The sequence below is a fragment of the Pseudorca crassidens genome, chromosome 16 (genome assembly GCF_039906515.1).
Source record: "Pseudorca crassidens isolate mPseCra1 chromosome 16, mPseCra1.hap1, whole genome shotgun sequence".
Lineage (NCBI taxonomy): Eukaryota > Metazoa > Chordata > Mammalia > Artiodactyla > Delphinidae > Pseudorca > Pseudorca crassidens.
Genome location: NC_090311.1, coordinates 56677453 through 56701706, shown reverse-complemented (window position 1 = coordinate 56701706; position 24254 = coordinate 56677453). Strand labels below are relative to the sequence as shown.

General features: G+C 41.0%; 1 protein-coding gene and 1 non-coding gene across 4 annotated transcripts in view; both read left to right on the top strand.

Annotated features, from left to right (window-relative positions):
• Positions 1-24254, top strand: part of LRMDA (leucine rich melanocyte differentiation associated) — a 1270435-nt gene that overhangs the window by 1048133 nt on the left and 198048 nt on the right. The window lies entirely within an intron of this gene.
• On the top strand, positions 12341-12443 carry LOC137209536 (U6 spliceosomal RNA). The gene has a single exon (XR_010936087.1). It is a non-coding gene; the product is annotated as a U6 spliceosomal RNA (small nuclear RNA).

Here is a 24254-nt window from a genome sequence, read left to right as displayed (position 1 = left end):
CAGAATAACTACACTGAATATATTTTAATCTGTTTCTTGATGATTCAAGAAAGCACTTCTGACTTTTTCAGTATTGCAGGCATCCTGCAATGATGAGCATCAATTATCAGAGTACTAGTGAAGCATGAAAATGATGGTTAATTGGAAATATCCAGTTGAAAGAAAGCAGAGCGATACTGTATTTACAGAATGTAGTGCTTTTAGTACAGATAAATAAAGGTGCAACACAATCACTGGTGTGATCTTTGCACAGCCCCTTTGTTATTATGGACCTGCATATTCTGAAAGTCTTTATCCCCTATATACTGATTCGTGTGTTCTGTCATTTTCAGCACTTATGTTAGACCTTGTTTCGATGTTTGCAGTCCTATAAATATTGTTTAGATACGTGATGCAATTTTCCCCCTGTTGGAATCTCATAGCAAAAGATCTGATCTCTGCAACCTGAACTAACGCAAGCAGAGTTTAGGTGTACTGCACCAGTGGCTTCGTAGATGACCTGTTTGGTTACAGATTATAAATGCCATTTAAAGAAAGCAAGAGATGGCTCCTGAGTGTCTAGTAAACTTCAACAACCACCTGAGAGATACCTCTGTGTGACCGCATAAACTGGAAATAAAGAATGGCACATAACCCATTGACTATGCACTTTCTCACCTGCTGAGAGCAAAACGCAATCCAATGCAATTTTAGTACTTACATGCCTCTGAGGAAAATAGATCCCTAAAAATCTCCAAGTGCAGCACTAGAAAAATTCCTTAAATTTGTGCTATGCTTGATATTATAAAACCCAAGGAACCTTACATTTTCTCCTTGAGTGAAATGGACTGGTAATTTTGTTTTGTTATATTATCCGCCAAACATAATGATAATGGGTCACATGCAATTTAGGAAAAAATTAAGTCTAATAAGAAAAATCTCTAATAAATACTAACAGCATCTTATTGGTATTTCATTGGTCTAACCCTCCTATTAACATTTGTTTTTACGTATTAAATGGTCTGTAATATGTTGGAAATGAAGAGGACAGTAAAAATTCAAATAAGCAATTTTATAATATACACGTTACAAATGTTTGCATGCCTCTTCCCTCAGGCAGGTACTAGGAGGGATGGTACATAAAAGGGAGTGGTACTAGGATATAACAGGAGATTCCTGATTTTAGATGTGTTGAGCAGTAAAAATGCTCACTGTAGGGGCTGGACCCCGTCATTAACCAGGAATGCAACCCTTTCGATGAAAACCAGAGTTCAGCCCTGAGGAAAGGATACGATTAATTATTTCCTCAAATCAGGCTGCTTCTGAGCTACTGGAGGAGGGTGGAGGAGCTTAGGGAACCTCTGGTACCCAAGCAGAAAGGTGGGGTGGGTCCCATATATTGTTAGCTACCCATCACAGACAATGTGGTAGGGTGGGGTAGGACTAAGGGAATGTATACAGGAAGCTCTCCTTATTAGATATGTGCTTCTCAAGCCTACGTAAGAATCTCCTAGGGAACGTCCATAAAGTAAAGACGTTTGAACACCTTCTTTCAGGGATTCTGATTCAGTGAGCCTGGGGTGATATCCTGGCTTCTGTTACTTTTAATGAGCTCTGATGATTCCTCTGCACACAGCAATTGGAGGACCACTGCATTGATACTGAAGAGGAGTCTCTTTTTGCGAGTCCTCTCAGCCATGAGGTTTAAGAGAGTAGGTACTATTTCCAAACCCTGCTGGCTAGTGGTGTGGCAGCCACAAATGTCTTATCATGTCAGGCCCTCAGTGGTTAATGAGAAGGACTAGGCAGCCTACGGGAGACTAAGGAGGATTTGCTGTCCAAGGCACTGTACTGTGTGCAGAAATGGCATGGGTCCCTGTCCTTAAGAAACTTATAATTTAGGTGGAGATAGCAGACAAAATGCAGTGAAGTGTTACAAGTGCTGTGAAACTGGGGGACACTGAGTGCTTGGTTATTAGGTGGAGGGTGGCGTAAGTCAACGTAAGGCTTGAACGAAGGGCTGGCAGTGGATACAGAGAAGAAGTCTTCAGAGGAATGGTGCTGAGAAGTTTGAGTACGAGGTATCCACTGGCAGGTTGTAAGTGGTGAGTAGGAGGGACGAGCATGAGATGACTCCCAGGTTTTTGGCCTGAGTACTTTTGTGGAAGGTGGAGCCATTTCTGAGGAATGGCATTTGGGAGGAACAGATTCAAGGGAACGTGTTGAATGTGAGATGTCTGTGCCTGCCAGTGGAGATGCTCTAAATCATGGGTCAGCAAACTTTTGCTATAAAGGGCCAGAGAGTAAGTGTTTTAGGCTTTGGAGGCCAGATGGTCTTTGCCGTGACTACTCAGCTCTGTCTGTCATCGTAGCATGACAGTATTTGTAGGCAATAAGTAACCAAACAGGGATGGCTGTGTTCCAATAAAACTATGTTTACTAAAACAAGTGGCAGGCCAGACTTGGACCATGGGCTGTAGCTTTAAGTGTAAGTGTGAATAGCAGATACAGATAAGAGACGTATTGACTCCTGTATGTCTCTGTATATAGTGTCTTTCTCTGTATCTGTAGAATCTCACCTAATCTATACACACACTGCATTTCATGGTTATTTTGAACAAAGAATTTTCAAAATATACAAAAATTGCTGAATGATTATCTAAAAAAAATGACATTTGGAAATGTGAATTAAAACTGTAAAATAATACAAGGAAAAATATTAAAAGCAGCACAGAAAAACGACAAATATCATACAAGGGAATCCCCATAAGGTTAACAGCTGATCATTCAGCAGAAACTCTGCAAGCCAGAAGAGAGTGGCAGGACATATTTAAAGTGATATGGTAAAGGGAAAAACCTACAACCAAGATTACTCTACCCAGCAAGGATCTCATTCAGATTCGACAGACAAATTAAAGCCTTTACAGGTAAGCAAAGCTAAGAGAATTCAGCACAACAAAACTAGCTTTACAACAAATGCTAAGGAACTTCTCTCGGCAGGAAACACAAGAAAAGGAAAAGACCTACAATAACAAACCCAAAACAATTAAGACAATGGTAATAGAACATACATATCAATAATTGCCTTAAATGTAAATGGATTAATGTTCCCACCAAAAGACATAGCCTGGCTGAATGGATAAAAAAACAAGACCCGTATATATGCTGCCTACAAGAGACCCACTTCAGACCTAGGGACACATACAGGCTGAAAATGAGGGGATGGAAAAAGATATTCCATGCAAACAGAAATCAAAAGAAACCTGGAGGAGCAATTCTCATATCAGACAAAATAGACTTTAAAATAAAGACTATTGCAAGAGACAAAGAAGGACACTACATAATGATCAAGGGATCAGTCCAAGAAGAAGATATAACAATTGTAAATATTTATGCACCCAACACAGGAACACCTCAATACTTAAGGCAAATGCTAACAGCCATAAAACGGGAAATCGGCAGTAACACAATCATAGTAGGGGACTTTAATACCCCACTTTCACCAATGGACAGATCATCCAAAATGAAAATAAAGAAGGAAACACAAGCTTTAAATGATACATTTAACAAGATGGACTTATTGATATTTATAGGACATTCCATCCAAAACCAACAGAATACACTTGCTTCTCAAGTGCTCATGGAACCTTCTCCAGGATAGATCATATCTTGGGTCGCAAATCAAACCTTGGTAAATTTAAGAAAATTGAAATCATATCAAGTATCTTTTCCAACCACAACGCTATGAGACTACATATCAATAACAGGAAAAAATCTGTACAAAATGCAAATTCATGGAGGCTAAACAACACACTAGTAAATAACCAAGAGATCACTGAAGAAATCAAAGTGGGAATCAAAAAAATACCTAGAAACAAATGACAGTGAAAACACGTAAACCCAAAACCTATGGGAGCAAAAGCAGTTCTAAGACGGAAGTTTATAGCTATACAAGCCTACTTCAAGAAACAGGAAACATCTCAAATAAACAACCTAATCTTACACCTAAAGCAACTGGAGAAAGAAGAACAAAAAATCCCCCAAAGTTAGCAGAAGGAAAGAAATCATAAAGATCAGATCAGAAATAAAGGAAAAAGAAATGAAGGAAACGATAGCAAAGATCAATAAAACTAAAAGCTGGTTCTTTGAGAAGATAAACAAAAATTTATAAACCATTAGCCACACTCATCAAGGAAAAAAGGGAGAAGACTCAAATCAATAGAATTAGAAATGAAAAAGGAGAAGTAACAACTGACACTACAGAAATACAGAGGCTCATGAGGGATTACTACAAGCAACTATATGCCAATAAAATGAACAACCTAGAAGAAATGGACAAATTCTTAGAAAAGCACAACCTTCCGAGACTGAAGCAGGAAGAAATAGAAAATATAAACAGACCAATACAAGCACTGAAATTCAGACTCTAATTAAAAATCATCCAGCAAACAAAAGCCCAAGACCAGATGGCTTCACAGGAGAATTGTATGAGACATTTAGAGAAGAGCTAACATCTATCCTTCTCAAACTCTTCCAACATATAGCAGAGGGAGGAACACTCCCAAACTCATTCTACGAGGCCACCATCTCCCTGATACCAAAACCAGACAAAGATGTCACAAAGAAAGAAAACTACAGGCCAATATCACTGATGAACATGGATGCAGAAATCCTCAACAAAATACTAGCAAACAGAATCCAACAGCACATTAAAAGGATCACAAAACACGATCAAGTGGGGTTTATCCCAAGAATGCAAGGATTCTTCAGTATACGCAAATCAATCAATGTGATACACCATGTTAAAAAATTGAAGGAGAAAAACCATATGATCATCTCAATAGATACAGAAAAAGCTTTTGACATAATTCAACACCCGTTTATGATTAAAAACCCTCAAGAAACTAGGCATAGAGGGAACTTACCTCAACATAATAAAGGCCATATATGGCAAACCCACAGCCAACATCATTCTCAATGGTGAAAAACTGAAACCATTTCCTCTAAGATCAGGAACAAGACAAGGTTGCCCACTCTCACCACTCTTATTCAACATAGTTTCGGAAGTCTTAGCCACAGCAATCAGAGAAGAAAAAGAAATAAAAGGAATCCAAATCAGAAACGAAGAAGTAAAGCTGTCACTGTTTGCAGATGACATGATACTATACATAGAGAATCCTAAAGATGCTACCAGAAAACTACCAGAGCTAATCAATGAAGCTGGTAAAGCAGCAGGATACAAAATTAATGCACAGAAATATCTTGCATTCCTATACACTAATGATGAAAAATCTGAAAGAGAAATGAAGGAAACACTCCCATTTACCATTGCAACAAAAAGAATAAAATATCTAGGAATAAACCTACCTAAGGAGACAAAAGACCTGTATGCAAAAAACTACAAGACACTGATGAAAGAAATTAAAGATGATACAAACAGATGGAGAGATATACCATGTTCTTGGATTGGAAGAATCAACATTGTGAAAATGACTATACTACCCAAAGCAATCTACAGATTCAGTGCAATCCCTAGCAAACTACCACTGGCATTTTTCATAGAACTAGAACCGAAAATTTCACAATTTGTATGGAAACACAAAAAACCCCGAATAGCCAAAGCAATCTTGAGAAAGAAAAATGGTACTGGAGGAATCAGGCTCCCAGACTTCAGAGTATACTACAAAGCTACAGTAATCAAGACAGTATGGTACTGGCACGAAAACAGAAATATAGATCAATGGAACTGGATAGAAAGCCCAGAGATAAACCCATGCACATATGATTACCTTAGTTTTGATAAAGGAGGCAAGAATATACAATGGAGAAAAAACAGCCTCTTCAATAAGTGGTGCTGGGAAAACTGGACAGCTACATGTAAAAGAAAGAAATTAGAACACTCCCTAACACCATACACAAAAATAAATTCAAAATGGATTAAAGACCTAAATGTAAGGCCAGATACTATCAAACTCTTAGAGGAAAACATAGGCAGAACACTCTATGACATACCTCACAGCAAGATCCTTTTAGACCCGCCTCCTAGAGAAATGGAAATAAAATAAAAAATAAACAAATGGGACCTAATGAAACTGAAAAGTTTTTGCACAGCAAAGGAAACCACAAACAAGACGAAAAGACAACCCTCAGAATGGGAGAAAATATTTGCAAATGAAGCAACTGACACAGAATTAATCTCCAGAATTTACAAGCAGTGCATGCAGCTCAATATGAAAAAAACAAACAACCCAATCCAAAAATGGGCAGAAGACCTAAACAGACATTTCTGCAAAGAAGATATACACATTGCCAACAAACACATGAAAGGATGCTCAACATCATTAATCATTAGAGAAATGCAAATCAAAACTACAGTGAGGTATCATCTCACACCAGTCAGAATGGCCATCATGAAAAAATCTACAAACAATAAATGCTGGAGAGGGTGTGGAGAAAAGGGAATCCTCTTGCACTGTTGGTGGGAATGTAAATTGATACAGCCACGTGGAGAACAGTATGGAGGTTCCTTAAAAAACTAAAAATAGAACTACCATATGACCCAGCAATCCCACTACTGGACATATACCCTGAGAAAACCATAATTCAAAAAGAGTCATGTACCAAAATGTTCATTGCAGCTCTATTTACAATAGCCTGGAGATGGAAACAACCTAAGTGTCCATCATCGGACGAATGGATAAAGAAGATGTGGCACATATATACAATGGAATATTTCTCAGCCATAAAAGGAAACGAAATTGAGCTATTTGTAATGAGGTGGATAGACCTAGAGTCTGTCATACAGAGTGAAGTAAGTCAGAAAGAGAAAGACAAATACCGTATGCTAACACATATATATGGAATCTAAAAAAAAAAAAAATCGGTTCTGAAGAACCTAGGGGCAGGACAGGAATAAAGATGCAGATGTAGAGAGTGGACTTGAGGACACGGGGAGGGGGAAGGGTAAACTGGGACGAAGTGAGAGAGTGGCATGGACTTACATACACTACCAAATGTAAAATAGATAGCTAGTGGGAAGCAGCCACATAGCACAGGGAGATCAGCTCCGTGCTTTGTGACCACCTAGAGGGGTGGGATAGGGAGGGTGGGAGGGAGACGCAAGAGGGAGGAGATATGGGCATATATGTATATGTATAGCTGATTCACTTTGTTATAAAGCAGAAACTAACACACCATTGTAAAGCAATTATACTCCAATAAAGAAGTTAAAAAAAAAAAACTGTAAGATACATTTTGTATTCACTGGTTCAGCAAAATTTAAGCAATCTGGCAGTACCAAGTGCTGTAAAGTTGTAGAGCAACAGAAATTCAGCAGTTATCTTGGTGGGAGTGTGAATTAGTATATCTGCTTTGGAAAATGATCTGTTATTATCTGGTGAATTTGAATATATGCAAACTCTAAGATCCAGCAATTCTGCTCCCCAGACTCTAACCCAGGAAAAGCTATTGTGTGCGCTCAAATCAATGTGAATGATATTCATAGCATTTTCTGTGGGAGGAAAACAAAACAAAATAAAGAAACAGACCAAAAAAACACCGCAAAACAAAGAAACGTTGGAAACAACCCAAATGGTTCATTAAATAAAGTTGGGTAACTTCCTACACGGATGAATATACAAAACTGGGAGAGAAGAAGCCTCTTTGAATGATTCTGTATGCTATCATTATAGAGAGTTCAAAAATGCAAATTAAAGCACTATTTTCAAAGAGTCCTTACACTTGTGGCAAAACTATGAAGAAAACTCTTGGTATTAAAAACTCAAAAATCACAGTTGCATTTACCATTGGTGGAAGGTAGAGGCAAAGAAATCTAATCTGGTAAAAACAACCCAAGAAATTTATTTATCTCTAAGCTTGGTGATGAATATACAGATATTTTTAAAGTAATTGTTGTCAATACTTTACATATGTTTTATCTCTTCCTTTGTAATGGAGCAAGCATTGGATAATAATGAATGAGACAAAACCAAACTCTTACTGACTTACCAATTTTATATTTTCAACAAGTAATTAAGGTAATTCTTCTCTAAAAAACAAATGTTAGTTTTGGGTACTGACCTCTTATCTGACTTGGTGTCTTTCCCAGTGACTGAAGGCCAGCTGGCTTCCAGTGTTTCATCTGGGCAGAAGGCACTGGGGACCAGGGATAGCACGGAGGAGCGAGGAGTGTCAGGAGGCAGGCTCCTATAGCTGCTGTAAGGGTCATTTGAGTTCCCTAGCTTAAGGAGAGCAAGCATCGTCTTTGGCCTAGCGTAGAATGTGGTCAAATTCCTCCCTGTCACTCAGCGAGTGATTCCACTGCTGTCTGTATATTATTCCAGTCATCTGGGTTTGCAGGGACACTGTGTAGTGGTTTTGTGGTGTGGAAGCTATGGCTACCTAGCTTTTTTCTTTCTTGAATATCACTTTGTAGTGTCATGATTACAAGGCTTGGAAAAAGATAGACTCTCTGTCCATTCCGAGTATAAACAGGCACTTGAGATGAAACCACCTAGTTAATTTCCCCTTGTTGTTGCAGGAGAATCTGAATCCAAACCACAGCACAACCTAGCCCCTAAATCTCTATTAAAAACTATCTTGGGTAGTCTGGCAAAGCTTTATTTAAAGTCAGCAGAGAATTATAAAGTCAAAAGTGAAAAATGGTGCAACAAGAAAGAATCAAACAAATACTAGATCAGTTAAATATAGTCAAAGGCAATGTAGTGTGTTCTGGCACCAGTCCTTATTGATGCAAAGAATGTGATGTGTCAGGGGTCGGCCAGAACATGTAGGAAATGAGGAATGAAGGATGCAGCTCCAAGCTTGACTCTGGGGCAGCCACACAGGCTGTGAAGGATGTACTGCTCTTCTTTTGTACTAGGAATTTCAGGGAGAATATTCTAATTATCCCAGTCTGGACATCTGTTCATTCCTTCTTGATGTTTTGTGTGTGTGTATATATATATATATATAAATTTGAATTTTTTTCTTTCATGGGGATAAGCCAAGCCAGAGGCTGCATAACTTGGGTCAGACCAAGAAGGTAGGTATTCCTCATCAGTACTTGTTAGTATCCTAGTTTCTTTGGGGTCACCATTTTGATCTGCATTTTCATATCCTATTCCAACCTGTGATTGCTTCTGCCTGATCTTCTCCAGCTCCTTTAGTCAATATTAGCTAATCTGATTAGTCGTAACCACAGCTACCATTGTATGCAGCTGCCACGTCAAGGCACTGTGTTAGGGCGTGTATATGCATTATCTCATGAATCCCACTAAAACCCTGCAAGGGAGCTCTTTGTATCCTACTGATTTTACAGATGAGACCAACTAAGGCTCAGAGACTCAGAACTCATTTGAGCTTACACACTGAGTACCAGAAACAGGATTCACCAGGCCTGATGCCTCAGTGGGTGCTATGCTAGAAGGATTGCTTCTCTAACCTCATCAACAGTGGTGGGGGAAGACCATACCTCTAGAGAACGTAGTTGCAGTACAGGGTGGTATGAAGAATGAGACGAATGTTTGAATCCTCACCTTACCACTTGGTGGCTTTGTGACTTTGGGCAAGTTACTTGACTCCTCTGTATCTCTCTCTCTGGAAAATGGGTATAATAGTAATACCTACCTTAGTAAAGTTGTTGTGAGGATTGTATGAGTTCATATAAACAAACTGTTTCAAGGAGTTCCTGGCCCATAGTAAGTGCTATATGCATGTATGTTATTATTGTAGTTGATGACACTTCTGTTATTAGTGTCATCACTGTTGTTATTGTTCTTGTTTTTGATATGTCTTCTGGAGACAGGATGCCTTCCCGGAGAGAAATGGTATTGGCTAAAGGGGAATTGAAGGGTCAGTCCCTGTGGCAGGTCCGTGGGGTGGATGTTCTTGGGCAAGGCACTCAGTACCCTTCCAATCTTACCTTGTAGGGGGCCATGTCCACTTTTGGTAGACCCCTTTGTCACAAATGAAGCGGCTGTGGAAGGTCAAATGAGGAAACTGGATTCCTTGGATACGCCTCTTGGGTACTTGTTCATTCAGAATCAGGTTCTGGGGCACCTGCATTTCTTTCCCATCTACAGATTGACTCCAGGAGAAAGGGAGAGAGGTTTGGAGACTTCCTTAGTTCTAGCAGGTCTTACCATATCTCAGTTGTAGATTCAGGAGGAATGATTGGTTTAATGTAAATGCTTTAGAGGATCTGAAAGAGATTAGAGAAACCTATTCCAGAGCATAAAGGCAGGACAGGAGGGAACCATTAATCTCATGGACATTCAATTCCCTAAGAAATTTGGGGGGAGTGACCAGAAACAAGCCAGGCCATATGCTGTCCATTTGCAATCCTCCAAGCTGTGGACTTTTTTTTTTTCTTTTTTTTTCCGACGGATCGAGGCCAATGCCATTGCCTCATTTGGATGGTTCTTAAACTTGAAAAGGAACTGAAAGGTTGAGGCTTGCATGCAGAGTCGAAACAGATGATTTGACGAAAGTAGTCCTAACAAGCACCAGGGCTCTCCTGATTGTCAGAAACAGTCTGATGATGACACATTCGAAGCTTCCCAGACTGGCTTGCGTTTTGGTAAATAGGAACAATCAGGGAAGACATAGTTATGCTGTGGAGAGTTCTGAGACGTGGAGAGAACAAGTTAATTGTTCAGCCTCAACTGAGACCTTTCACTCAAGTCATTAATCACAGTGCACGGTCTGGAGCCTTGGCCCCGGAGTTCGACTCTTTAGGCTGGTCTCCCACTCCAGATGAAGGCTCATTCCAGGTGCTGGTCATTTGTGTTTCCCTCCAACTGGACTGATTTATAGACCCGGAGATGTTTCCTGGTTTCTCCAAATTCTGTTCCATTACTTTGTAATAAAGGGGACATGTGATTTCTGGTTTTGTGCAGATCCTCAGTTCTAACATCCCTAATACCAAAGATTTTTTCAATTAGTCTGTGGCCTGCCTTCTGTGACCTAGAGGGTAGAAATGCTGTTCTGTGTTTTGAGTATCAAAGCGAAGACTTTTAGAGACTCTCTTATTTCTTCCCCCCTTGGCTAGAGTTGAAGATGTGCCAGTCCTGCATGCGGCTTTGTTCCTGCATTCAGCATCTCGATGCAAATTAAGACTTGGGAAACCAAAAACAGCTCACCACAGCCATTAGAGTTATCCCCATCCCACCCCAACACATATGGTTCAGGGTATAATATCAGGCCTTCCACACTTGGACCAGGTCTCCAGTGACAGCGTAAGCCAGTATTGAAGACTTCACAAGAGAATCTGAGTGTCAGAGGAGGACAATGTAATGTTGAGGCTAAACAGGGCACTGCCGAGTGTTGCCTGTTTGACTGAAAGGTAAACCCAATCTGAGCTGATAAGGGGCAACAGATCCCTTGAGAGTTGTCCCAAGTGGCAGAAATGTGTCACAGGAAAGTAATTGGAAATTGATATTTGACATATCTCTGGGTTACTTTTTATTCCTGATAACACCGAAGCGTTTGGCTAAGAGTCACAAGTGACTAATACGTGAAATCCTGCAATCCGAGGCTGAAATACGATCTCTTTGTTGAAAGTAAGCAGCTGCTTTCTGATCCTTTGTTTCCTAAGTAGCGCGTAGAGCGTAGAGGCCCACGGGCTTAGTCGGGGTGAAATGAATGGTGAATATAGGCAATCCTGCCTTTCAGTACTTCTCTGAAAGGAAGTCATCACTGGCAGTAGGGTACCGTCCTTAAAATTCAACTCACTTTAACAGGTACTTGTTCAAAGCGTACTGTGGATTTTATATTGTGTTGTGTGCCATGGGACATACGAAATAAATATCAAATATGGCCTTTGCCCTCGAGGAATTTATAGGCTCCTGGGAAGGATGATGTGTTTATGAAACACATTTTACATGGTAAGATAAGATATCACGTGTGTGCCAAAGTGAGTAGAACCTGGAATAATTACAACAGGGATTCAGAAAAAGGAGAGTAGGGTAGACTAGAGTTGTCAGGGAAGGCTTTATGGATGAGGTGGGACAAAGACGTCAGTATCCCAAACCCAGAACTCGCCCTTAAAGGAACTGCAAGGAGCACAGGATCAGGTTGCCGAGAGATTACGGAGCCCCCTTTAAGTGAAAGTAAATGTGTTCAATATGAGGATGGATAATTTAGTTCAATAAATATTTATTGAGTACATGCTTTGTGCCAGCAACTGTATCTGATGAGGTAAGGAATGAATAATCCTTACGAAGAACACATGTGGGTAATTCTCAGATGCTACTTTCTCTTAACCTAGATATTTAAAGTTATTGCTGGTCTGCGTGATTCCAAAACCTGTGATTTTTACCACTTATCATTCTCTCTCTCTCTCAAAAAGACTTTCCCATGCTTGCTTCAGCAGCACATATACTAAAACTGGAACAACACAGAAAAGATTAGTGTGGCTTTTGCGCAAGGATGACATGCAAATTCATGAAGCATTCTATATTGAAAAAAAAAAAAAGAAAAAAAAGAAGATGACCTCGTCCAAGATATCTTTGGGTTGAGGAACTGAGTCTCATTTTTTCGTGTCGTGAGGGAGTGACATGTACAACTTCATAAGTTGTTTACAGTGTAAAGTGTTGCATGAATGCTGATTGTGACAGGAAGGGACACTGAGTTAGCATTTGAATAGCCCCAAATTATTGGGTTAGGGAGTATTTGGAATAGCATTTGAGAAGTCTGAACCTGGCCCAAACTCATGATCATAAGCAGAGCCCAAGCTCTCTGAAGATCAAGTTTTCTTGGAATTTCCATTATTCCCCTTGACAGTTGCTTTGGAAACCCAATTAGAAGGGTCTTCCGTCATTAGCGTTTGAGATAGTCTTGCACTGGGCTCTTTGGCACTCGTGAATTTTGAACTTGGCACTACCCAGATATATAGCAAAATGAGGAAATATATAGCAAATAGGAAATATATATAGCAAAATGAGGAAATCAATTATTTGTTCACTTCCTAAGGTACAGGTATAACTAGGCAATTGCAGATTGGTCTGGAAAGAAAAGAAGTCAGGATGACAATGGTGGTGGCAGTGGTGGTCGTCATGGACATGGTAATCATTATTCCAAATATCCACATAATTTTTAAATAATATAACCACAGAACACTAGTAAACCCTGGAAAGAATCTGAGATATCAAGCATCGAGGCACAGAGGTGTCAGAGTTTATTTAGCTAAGCAATACCAGAAGAGGACTAGAAAATCCCCCTTTCTAGCTAGCAGTCATTCTCATACCACAATGAGACCCCTGCTTTGTGACCCCTGCGTTTCTGCCATCCATGTGACTGCTTTTTGAAGCTCATTTAGATACCAAATTTAAATGGAATTCTGAGAAAACTTTTTTTTTTTTAATTTGGAGGGACAGGTGGAAGGAAAAGCTAGAAGAAATTTGAAAACGCTCTTGATTCCTGTCATTTTCCTTAGTATTCAGCCACTCTCTTCATCTGAGAGGTTCATTCTGGCCCCCATGGGTTAGACACACACACATGTGCTCGCTCACTCATCTGTATGCCTGTGTATATATTGATATGCATTCCTCTTCATCATCTGTAGGCATTTTACAAATAATGGCTTGTGTGTGTGTGTGTGTGTGTGTTTTATCATCTTATTTTTAAAATGAAAATGACAACTTCAAAATTCTTTGCAGAAATAGTTCTTTTATGGTTAAAAAAAAAAAATTCCAGTACGTAGGCCAGGGTCATCTTTGGGTCACAAAATTCCACGGAAGGAGTTGGCATGGGGAGGGTATAAGCAGTGGCTTTGGAACTTTTGTTCTTCCACTCTGGGGCACATGGGCCAAGTTGGTCACAAAGAAGTTAAGTTAGTGGGGAGCTAGTGAAATAGTCAAATGAGAAAGGTAGAACAAGGTTGAGAGTGCAAACAAAGAAATGGCAGGATGTAGAAAGAGACAAGAGGAGGTATGGATACCCTCCCCACCTCTTCCAGCGTCCTTCTCATCTGTGAGGTCATCACTGGGCTGGGGTGGGGTTGAGAGTATAAAAGGGGCTGAAACTTTTGAGTTGGGACTTTCGTTTTTGATGAAGCTGTCTTGGGAGTTTTCTTCTTGAATAGAGCCAAGGGGATTCTGTAGAGCTAGGGACATCAGAGTGGGACTCAGAAGAGAGGAGATAGACCTTTGGAAACCTGATCTGGGTCCTGGGTTTAAGGATGAGAAAGTACTACAGGGTTTCTGTAAACCAAGGGGACAAGTCAGCAGAATCAAAATTGAGCCTAGGCTCCACTCACCAAACTCTGTGTCTGTAGCTGCATCTACCCAGCTGGATGGCTTTTTTGAAATCATCCAAAGCACTGTCTGGAACAGCGTAACCCCCGGATATGGAAATCTTAAACTTTCTTCTAGTTTGTCCAGGCCTATGAGGAAAGTGCTCTTAATGTACTTTCCCTTGTCTGAGCATGGACAGTGAGGAAGCCCAGTGGCTCCCTGAGCAGACCGGCTGCAGAAGCTACCCTCTCTGATGGGCAGGGGAGGCGTAAACTGGAAGTGACCAGAGGGTCATCGGTTTCACACTCTTGAGGAGGGAGCCACGAAGCCTAGGCTGTGGAGACCCAGATTTCCAGAATTTTCCCACCTCCAGTCTCCCTCTAGGAAGGTTACAAGTAAGCCTGGCCTTAGTGGTTCCTTCTTTCCCCGTCTACAGATGTGGTATCATAATTATCGTGCACATCCTTGTGCTTGGTGTCACGGGGCGTGAGGCCTCAGCTGGCTTTGAGGACCTTAGAGGCCATTGTGGAAACAGGAAAGACAAGCACAGTCATGCCAGTTGAAGTGTGTACAGAGCCTGCTTGACAACAGCTAGGGAGCCTTGACAAATGAGAGCCCGCCATCACACATGGAGAGGTGCACCCACCTTCACCTCGGTGGCTGTTTCTTCTTATTGAAGAATGAGAACAGTGAATGGCCTAAAACAAGCTAAAAGCAAATCCTTAGACTTTGTTCATTTTATGACCACAATACTTGGTGGTATTATTGGTAAAGGCCCTGGCATTCCTTATAGGAGAAATGCCAGATATGAAGCAACTGAATGTTCATTCACCTGCTTTAAGTTCTTTCAGAAATAACCTGATTTACAGAAGAATGTGGAATCATAACTGTCAACCAAGATGTCATTGTCACTTTAGGATGTCCAGAAACAAAGGGATGTTATATCCTTTGTTACTGGAGCACCACAGATGCCAGATTATGCACAGGGCCCCCTCTTGGCATTGAGTGCATGTGAGCCTAGAGGCAACCAAGCTCTGATTTCAGAAGGGTATTGCCTCTGGTGGTGTTCTCACCTGACTCTCTCCCTGGAGCTGGAAGAGAAAGCATGGCCCTCCTACCTCCCCTGCATTTGGATGGAGCAGCAGACAGCAAGAGGCATGGAAGTCATAGAAATGGTAGGAGGCTTGGGGTAGACTCTTCTCAGCCTCCACCTAGGGAGCTTGACAAGGGTACCATTAAAGGAGTGGAGAAATAATTCATAACTTTTAGTTTTGTCTGCACATCGACAGATTCCAACAGGTGCTTGGTTCAAAACATGAATATTTGATTAATACAGAATCAGGCGTCTGGAACAGAGAGCAGTGGAATTTGGGGTTTGAGTAGGACTTAAATGTCGTTCATTTTAACCACAGCTGTCTGCATGCACATAGTAGGCATTGGAAATATTTGTTGATTAGATTTTCTTTGATTGGAATAATGTGGATGCTTGGTTTTGAGTCCAGATGTTTGGCATCCAGCCAGGGTTGTGTGCTCTGCATCTGTCATCAACCTTCCACCACGGAGATGGTTGGCAAGGGGCAGCATGGACCAGTAAGCGCAGCAGGAGGTGAGCAGCGAGTGAACAAGAGAAGCTTCATCTTCTGCTCTATGTCGCTCCCCATCGCTCACATTACCGCCTGAACCATCCCCCCCCATCCACTGCCAGTCGTGGAAAAATTGTCTTCCACAAAACTGGTCCCTGGTGCCAGAAAGGTTGGGGACTGCTGCTGTAGGTGGCCTGTGGAGCTGGCTAGCTGCAGAAACTGTCCTCCACACCCCCATTTTCACCAGAGTCATGATGGCTGTATTTTATGGCAGAGAACATTGGCGTCTCAGCTAGCAGACCACAGCAGTGCTGATGACAAGGACCTGAGAAGCCACGTATTCATCCATCCCATTGGTCATTGCAAAAGTGTTGAGGACAGGTCTGTTAGTTCCCAGCACTGACCTGGAAGCTGAGGAGGAAATATGAGAAGACCCATGGTAGGGGAAGTAGAAGTTTAAAAGGTTAGTGGGAATGCGAGACCTTCATTAACTTCTAGGGAACAATGACAGGGCAAGTGGTTCCATTAGCGCTAATGTCATGCGCAGCAGAGGGGAAAGGATGCTATATGGTAGCGTGGATACACGGTATACTAGACCTGAGTCTGCATTTCAAATCTGCCTCATAACTCCAGCATATGGCTTTAAGCTCCAGACTCAATTCCCCGCCCTGTAAAACAAAGAGAATGTCCCAGGTTATTCTTCAGATCCACCCTTCTGTGATACTTTGATTAGGAATGTTGAGATCTTCATTTTCCCATAATTTAATGTCCCCAACGACCTAGAACTTACTCCTTTCATAGATAATCAAGTAGACTTCTAATATGCTAAGGACCCTAGGGATGAAAAGTAGCAAAAGAAGGTATAGACTATGCCCTAATGTATTGGATAAAAGACAGCAGCAATTGAATCTGTGAAGATCCATTTTGGATAAAAATATAAAGATTTGTTATGGTTGGGAATGGAGCTCTTGTTCAAAGTGAAACAGTAGCAAGTATTACCTGTCTTCATGGATCACATCCTTGGTTCAGTTATTTATCTCAGGACTAGGAGCATCTTGTTGCCCTTGAGTTGGTCCACACACTGCCTTGGTTCATCATTATTGGTATGGCAGCCTTATTCGTAGGTCCCAGAAGATATCTGCTGCCAGTGTTAAAGGTGATTTCTCTTCATCCCACCCAAGAAACATGGGCTGTATTTTTGTGGGTAGTTGAGAAACTAGAGATAAGATCATTAATCTGGAGTTGAACCCAGAAAGTAGTATTGGTAGAAGTTATACTCCTGTCTAGCTGAAAGATAGATTCACTACCTAGGTGGTTCCCAGTCTCTTTTGACTTCGTGGAGTGAGACCAAGTACGTTACCTGTATAAAGAACAAAGCATAAAAGTCGTTAGGAACCTCTCACTTGCATGTAGTACTGTATTGCTTTCTGAGAGGTTTATAACAATTATTAACCAACTTGATCATCCCCCACAATAATCCAATGAGATCAGTATCATATTACTAAATGACAGGAGGAAACTGACGTCTAAGTATATTGATGGGGTTAGCTGTTTCTCACAGGACAGTTTTGATGGATGCTAGAAAATGTTCCACTCTGAAGCTGCACAGAATGCTCTCCACAGTTGAACTTATTCTATAGGTTAAGGCACGCCTGATTCTGTGCACTCTTTGTTAAAATACATATACCCCTGGGAAAGAAGTCACATGAAGCTTACTATCACTTAAGTAATGCCTGAATGTTTTTCTTTCACAGTCATTTTCATCTGACATAGTTGAGCACAGAATACTAGTTTGTTAAAATTAGGATACGTGCAAGAGGACCGGGATCGATTTGGGTTTGGGGAGTCTGTTTGGAGCAACCATCCTAGAGGGGTTATAATGAGGACCTCAGGACTCCAATTCTGAATGAGGGGAAGTCCCCAAGTAGGGAATAGTGATACTGGGTGTGGAGCAAGGAAGACGATGAAAGCAGAGTGACTATTCACATTTCAGGTTTGGTTGGTCTGTCTGTGTCGGACCCACCCTTGGTAAGCGGGGTGACATTGTGATGGATGGGGTCAAAGCCATCTGCTGTTACTGGCCAAATACCTGGCTTTGGGCTTTGGTCCACTTCATACGCTGTCTTATTCTGCTAACTACTTAAGGCAGAAGAAAATCAGTCCCCTGTTCGGCTCCAATATGTGCCAGTTGAAACTGAAATCTTCATACTGAGCAAATGTACCAGAGAACACTCTATAAACTTAATGAGGGAGATGAAGAGATATACGCCAGAAACCTAGAAAATTTAAAACTGATGAGGTTATGACTTTTGAATGTTTAGTTAAATTGTTGACACTGACAGGACGTGGCTGAGCAAATCTACCATCCGTTTTCTCCTTGTCTCAGTGATAATGGTTCCTTGGTGTGCTCTTCCCAGTTAACAGAAATATTCCCGAAAGTTAAATGCAGGGAGAAGTGACATAAGAAATACTTTTATTATCTCTGCTCTTCTGGGAGTTCCCTCCAGGCTCGTTATTTAAAGCAGGACTTCTCCCGACTGGCAAATGAGTTTGGAGGGAAGGACTCATGGGTTCAGAGGTTACTGAAGAGCCTCCTGAGAGATGGGAGCCTCCTAACCCCTGTGCTTGCAGATGTGCCCCAGCAAACCCATCGAGAACGATGCTGCCCTTGTCTTCCCCAAATACCTCTTCTCCCTCTCACATTTTCCCTCCCCTCGAAAACTGATGAAGGTTCTCCTTTGCCTAGTGAATAAAATCTCAATTCCTTTAAGTGGCAGTTAAGGTATAAATGTGATCATGATTTTTGTAAACTGCAAAGTGCTATATAAATATTAGCTATTTGAAGAAGAATCAGGGGGTGTGGGAAAAACTATTGAATTTGGAGTCAGAACACTTTGGTTTGAGTCTTGTGCTAGTTGGGTGACCTTGGACAGGTCACTTCAACTCTCTGAAGCTCAGTTCCTTCATTTATAAGTCAAGATTATTGTGATAGTTAAATTAATTGAAAGTGACAGAGTAATTAGCAAAGAGTGGACGCTTAGTACCTATTAATGAAGACATGGTAACTGAAGGCAGTTTAGTCCAGCTCTTGAGAACACTGGCTGTGGAGACACAAGTTATCTTCCTGTGTCTCTTATTCCCTACCTATAAAACGGGGATAAGATGGAAGAGTCAAATGGGTTTACATATCAGGATCTTTCAACAGTGCCTGACCCATAGTAGTCCTTCTATAAGTATTGGGGCTCCTGTTACTGCTGTTGTTACTTTTATTATTCAAGGACCTGTTCTGGCCTTATCTTTCCAGCCTTATCAGGTTTTCTGTCTTAGCAGTAGAGAGATCTCCTCCACCAGGTCAGGATTTCCTCAGGGTAGACACCGATTCTTCACCTTTAATTGGTGTGGACTTTACTCAATGCCTGAAAAATACTCAATCATTTTTGTCATTAAAAAAAAAAAAGTACAAACACATGCTTGCTACTTCTACTCAGCATTGTACTGGAGGTTTTAGCCGGTGCAATAAGGCAAGAAAACAAGAAAGAAAAAGCATCCAGGTTGGAAAGGAAGAAGAAAAGCTCTAGTCACAGATAACATGATCATCTGTGTAGAAAATGCAATGGAATCTACAAAAAGCTACAAGAAGTAATGTGAATTTAGCAAGGTTGCAGGATATAAGATCAGTATAAGAATCAATTTGTTTTTAGTTGCTTATCCTCAATATTGTCACAACTAGATCAGTTTAACTGGAGCACAGGATGAGTGGGGGGTAGTGGTGGTGTATGAAATTGGAAAGGCAGGTTGAAACTCAGTTTGATGACATAAGTTAACATGGAATGCTTTTGCTCACACTTTCTGTCCATCTGTCCCCTTCCTCCCTCCTTTCCTTCCTACCTTTTCTTTCTTTTCTCTTTCCTTCTTTCCTTTTTTTCATACTTTTCTTTTCCCCTTCTCTCTTTCTTATTAGTTTGTTGGCATAAACAACTTTTCTCCATGAAAAAAGGTAGAACGTTTTTATTTGTTGGGTTAAATAAACAAAATGACCATAGCTAAGTTGCTGTGAGCTCACAGGGACCATTCCGTGAAAGGAGTTCCCAAAGACAGGGATTACAGTATCAGTACATGGACGCTGGAACTGCGGGTATCTGGATTCACGTTCTGCCTTTCTCTTAGCGAGATCTCTGACTTTGGGAAGATCCCTTCATCTTTTTGAGGCTTAGTTTCCTTGTTTTTAAAAAGGGGTAATGGTTTCATGGGTTCTTTATAGGGTTATGGATAGCTCACGGCAACACCACCTTTTGAGTTCCTAAGAATTGGACCAGGACATGGAGGTGGAGAGTCTTTCCCTTCAAGGAATATTTAGTGAAAATACATGTGTAAATAACCTCAATGGCATGAGATAGGCTATTGGAGTTGTATAAACAGAGACCTGGGAGGTGCAAAGAAGGGATTAATTAGCCGTGCTTGCGGGGTGGGGGAACATTTCTCTGTGCTGATATCTAAACCCAACCTCAAAGTTTAAGTGGGATTTTTGACAGTTAGAGAAAGGGACAACTTTAATACAAATACAATCTTACATTTGTTTAGCACTTCATCATTTTGCTTGACATAAATTAGAGTGGTGTAAAACTATAATTTATAGCTATAAGGGATTATTTTTGCTATTCCAGGGGCAGTTGTTATTACTTTAAGCTGCTGTTTCAGTAAGACTGGGGAAATTTTGACCCTAAATTGCAGCAGCTTAGCCAAGTTTGTTTACACAAAAATTTTCAGGGAATTTTTCCATGTTGGAGGAACCAGGAGCCTTAAGAGCTTCGTTCCTACTGGGGCAAAGGCAAAAGGAGGATGACAAAGATTAGGAGAGGGCCATTACGAAGAAGAGAAGGGGGTGTTAATTAAGTTTTTGCAAAAAAGATGGCCCATTTTATAATTAGGACACAACTGGCTAGCTAAGGAATAATGTAAAAATAGAGAAACCTAGATATTTCAATGCTAGTCCAACAAGGAGCCAAAGGACTCAATCTTTGTGAAATGTTGCAACCTGGGGATTTTCCCTTATAATTCTGATAAGACATGTGGCACTTCCCCTGGGAGAGAACTGGGCTCACAGCTCTGGGTTAAATTACTCGGTTCCACAGATCCTTGCCTTGGTCCAACGCATCATCTATGTGATGTGAATGTTTGATGAAGTATTGAAGATTATTTGGAAATACAGATAAAAACAGTATTTGGGAGTTTGCAGAAGAGTGGAAAATGGAGCCAGGAATGTAACTATAATTTAGGGTAAAGAGCAATAATGAGGTCTCATAAAAATAAACAAACATGATGTTAAATGGACTGCAGATCATTTGCACCTTGAGGCTTTTCTTAGATTTTGTGCCAGTTTAAAACAAACAAACAAAAAACCGATAATATGTCTTGTGCTTTGTGCCAAAAGAGTTACTAATACACAATATTTTGTTTGCATATAATCAAAGAGACAGCCCCTACCCCACTTATCTGAGGGGGGAGAAAAACAAAATCCATCCAGCTATCTAGAGCAACCAGCCGGGTTTGGGAAAAGACTTTAAGCCACTCTGCCTGGGGTCATACTGCTTTATGCTACTCTCGACTTTACGTCAAAGCTGATGTTGTTATCTAGAAAACCTAACAGCTGTAATTATTTCAGTTGTATTCACTGAGAAGTCATTTCCAATCACGTTGGAGAAATGGATTCTAGTGTTTGCAAGTGACCTCTCCTCTTGTCCTTTAAAGCAAATAGCACGTGTGTTGTAAAAAGCAGTGAACAAGAAGTTTGGATGACCAGAGTTCTACAGCTTGCATCTGCTAGTGCCTGGGTTTTTAGACTTTAGATAAGCCAAGTCACAGACGTGATCCTCAGTTTCTTCCTCTGTAAAAGAGGAGCAGTCATACCTACCCAGCTACCTTGTAGAGTTGTGAGGGTCAGTTGAGAAGCTGGACGTGGAAGTACCATGCAAATGCAAGGGGCTGTAGCTTCCTCCCCGCAGTAGGCCTCTGAGTCACAGAATGACAGGATGGTCCGCAGGTACTTCATACGAAGCCATTGGTGCTTTTAACAAAAATGTTAGTTTAGTGGTACGTGCTAGGGTGCAACACAGCTTTATTATTTTACTGACAACTGCCCCTGTGTATCCACTCTGTAGGACTAGATCTTCCTCTGCCTCTGAGTAAAATCTCAGTCGGTGCCCAGAGCTTGCTGCTCGCTCTTAGATAGTAAGTCCTCTGTTTACTGAGTCTTGAAACACTCTGGGTTCAGTTATAAATATCACAAATCTAAGGTCAAAATGAGAACTGAAACTCACCCACAGGTAATGCCTCCTCTGTGGGCTGAGGAATGTCTTCTTCCTTTATTCTTTCATCTTCTCCTCATTTCCACTCTCCAGGTGGGTCCGGTGGGGAGAGGGAAGAGAAGGAGGAGTTAGAAGCAGACTTGCTGCCAACCTGGCCCTGGTTTGCTCTTCCAGGGGCAGATGTGTAGCCTGACCCTTCTCCTTAGGCTGCTTCATGAATGAACAGCTGGAGTCCTCTCACTTGCAATTCTCTTGAGGACAATAAATCCACCCCCTGAGGCGGTTCACTTGTTATTCCTCTTTCAAATCTGGACATCTGGGGACTTCTCTCTTTTGAGATCTCTGTACCTCCAGCAGGGCAGAATCCAAGATTAACCCAGGGGGCCTTGTCTTGTACTTGGCCCTGATCTTCTCCATGGAGATATAGATCTTTGACTTATTAATAGTGGGGTATGGCTAACATACCCCACCTCAAAACAGGCCTCTTTTACTGAGCCACCTAGAAAGCAGCCTCAGCCGTAGTCTTGTTTTCACTTGTTAAATTTTTTAGGCATAAGTCAGAAATCAGTTCACTCTGACCCTGAAAATGCAAGGGACACACACCAAGCTGTCCAAGTGATCCACTGAACTCCCTCTCACCCTCTAACCCTTCTCCATGGAGGTAAACCATTGCAGGCAAACCTAAAATTCTCTTTAAAGAAATCTCCACTTCCCAATTTCAAACTCCTCTCCTACCCCATCCCACATCTTTTTTTGGTAACGTAGAGAGATGTGGTCAGCTAAGCATTGCAAATCCAGTTCTTAGATCCCTCCATCGCAGGTCCTGCCTGGGTGATCTGGCTCCCCATCTTGGAATGTGGGTCTAGTTCTTTCTATGGTCTTGAGGCTTCAGCTGAACTTGAAAAAGAATCCAGTTTCAACATTTTGCTATATTTATATCCATGTATCCCAAACTGTAGTTTGTAGAACATTGCTTCAGAGAAGTGTTCCAAGATTTTAAACGTTCCTGATCAAATGAACTAGGGACACAAATGCAAGATTTCCAGCTCTGAAGGTGCTCATTGCACATAAGCCTACTAAATAATATGGGAAATCTATAATTTGGAACCCTGTTTGACACTTTTTAGTTCCAGTGTTCTTCAGATATATTTATCTACACGGTTGATTAACATAGTGTCTTTGTTTGCCTTTTGGGCACTGCTGCTCCAGAAACAAGTTAGAGCCTCTTTTGGCAAGTGAGTAAGGGTAGTCCCTGGTGAGGCTTCCACTGGGCACGGCTAAGTATATTCATACATTCCTCCAAGGCTTTCCTACTAATAGTAATGGGCCAGTGTTCATATGAATATATATTTTGGAAACAGCCAAACAGAACTGGCCACGCGGGGAAAAACAAAAAGGTACTAATAGTTTTGTTGCCCTGTTTATGAAACAGTCAAAGATTTAAAAATTAGATAGTACAGCCCATTCAAATAGAGGTTTAGAGTATTCCAGTATTTGGTTTAGACTTTGAGAGTTTAGCTTTGATGAATTATAAAGACAAAGAGATAATGACTTATTCTCACCTGGACCAGATTTTGTTCCTCCTACATTTTTACAAGTCACAGCCATCAGTTGTATAGGTTTTGAGTCATCTTAAATGTCTCTACCTTTGGACAGACCCAATTGGCCTGTTTTCAGATAGACGTCTTCTGCATTCAGCTCATTTTTGAATGTGGATCTTAATTTCCCAGATGCATTTCTGAATAAATAGCTTATTCCATCTATTATTTCATTGTGTCTTGAGAGAAGATGACTGGCTTTATCGTTCCTTTTGTTCCAAACTCTGCAAGTATTTATACTGAATAGCATCAAGTCTTAACAGTGTGAACCGTCCTGGATTGCCTACCACTGCCCTGGTTTTAGCACTGAAAGTTCTGCATGCTGGGAATTCCATAGCTGGGATACAAAAAATCTTGGGTTTTGATGATGGATGCCAAAGGTTGGCGGAAAAATATAAAACCCATATGGCAGGCCCAAAACATAGGCGTGGTAAGCAATGCTGTTTTTAGTGCCAAATAGATACAGTATAGATTATTCACCTTCTGTAGTTGCTGTCACTGTTTTCCTGCCTTGTGTTAGTAACCATGATTTGAAATTCACACTCATGAATCATC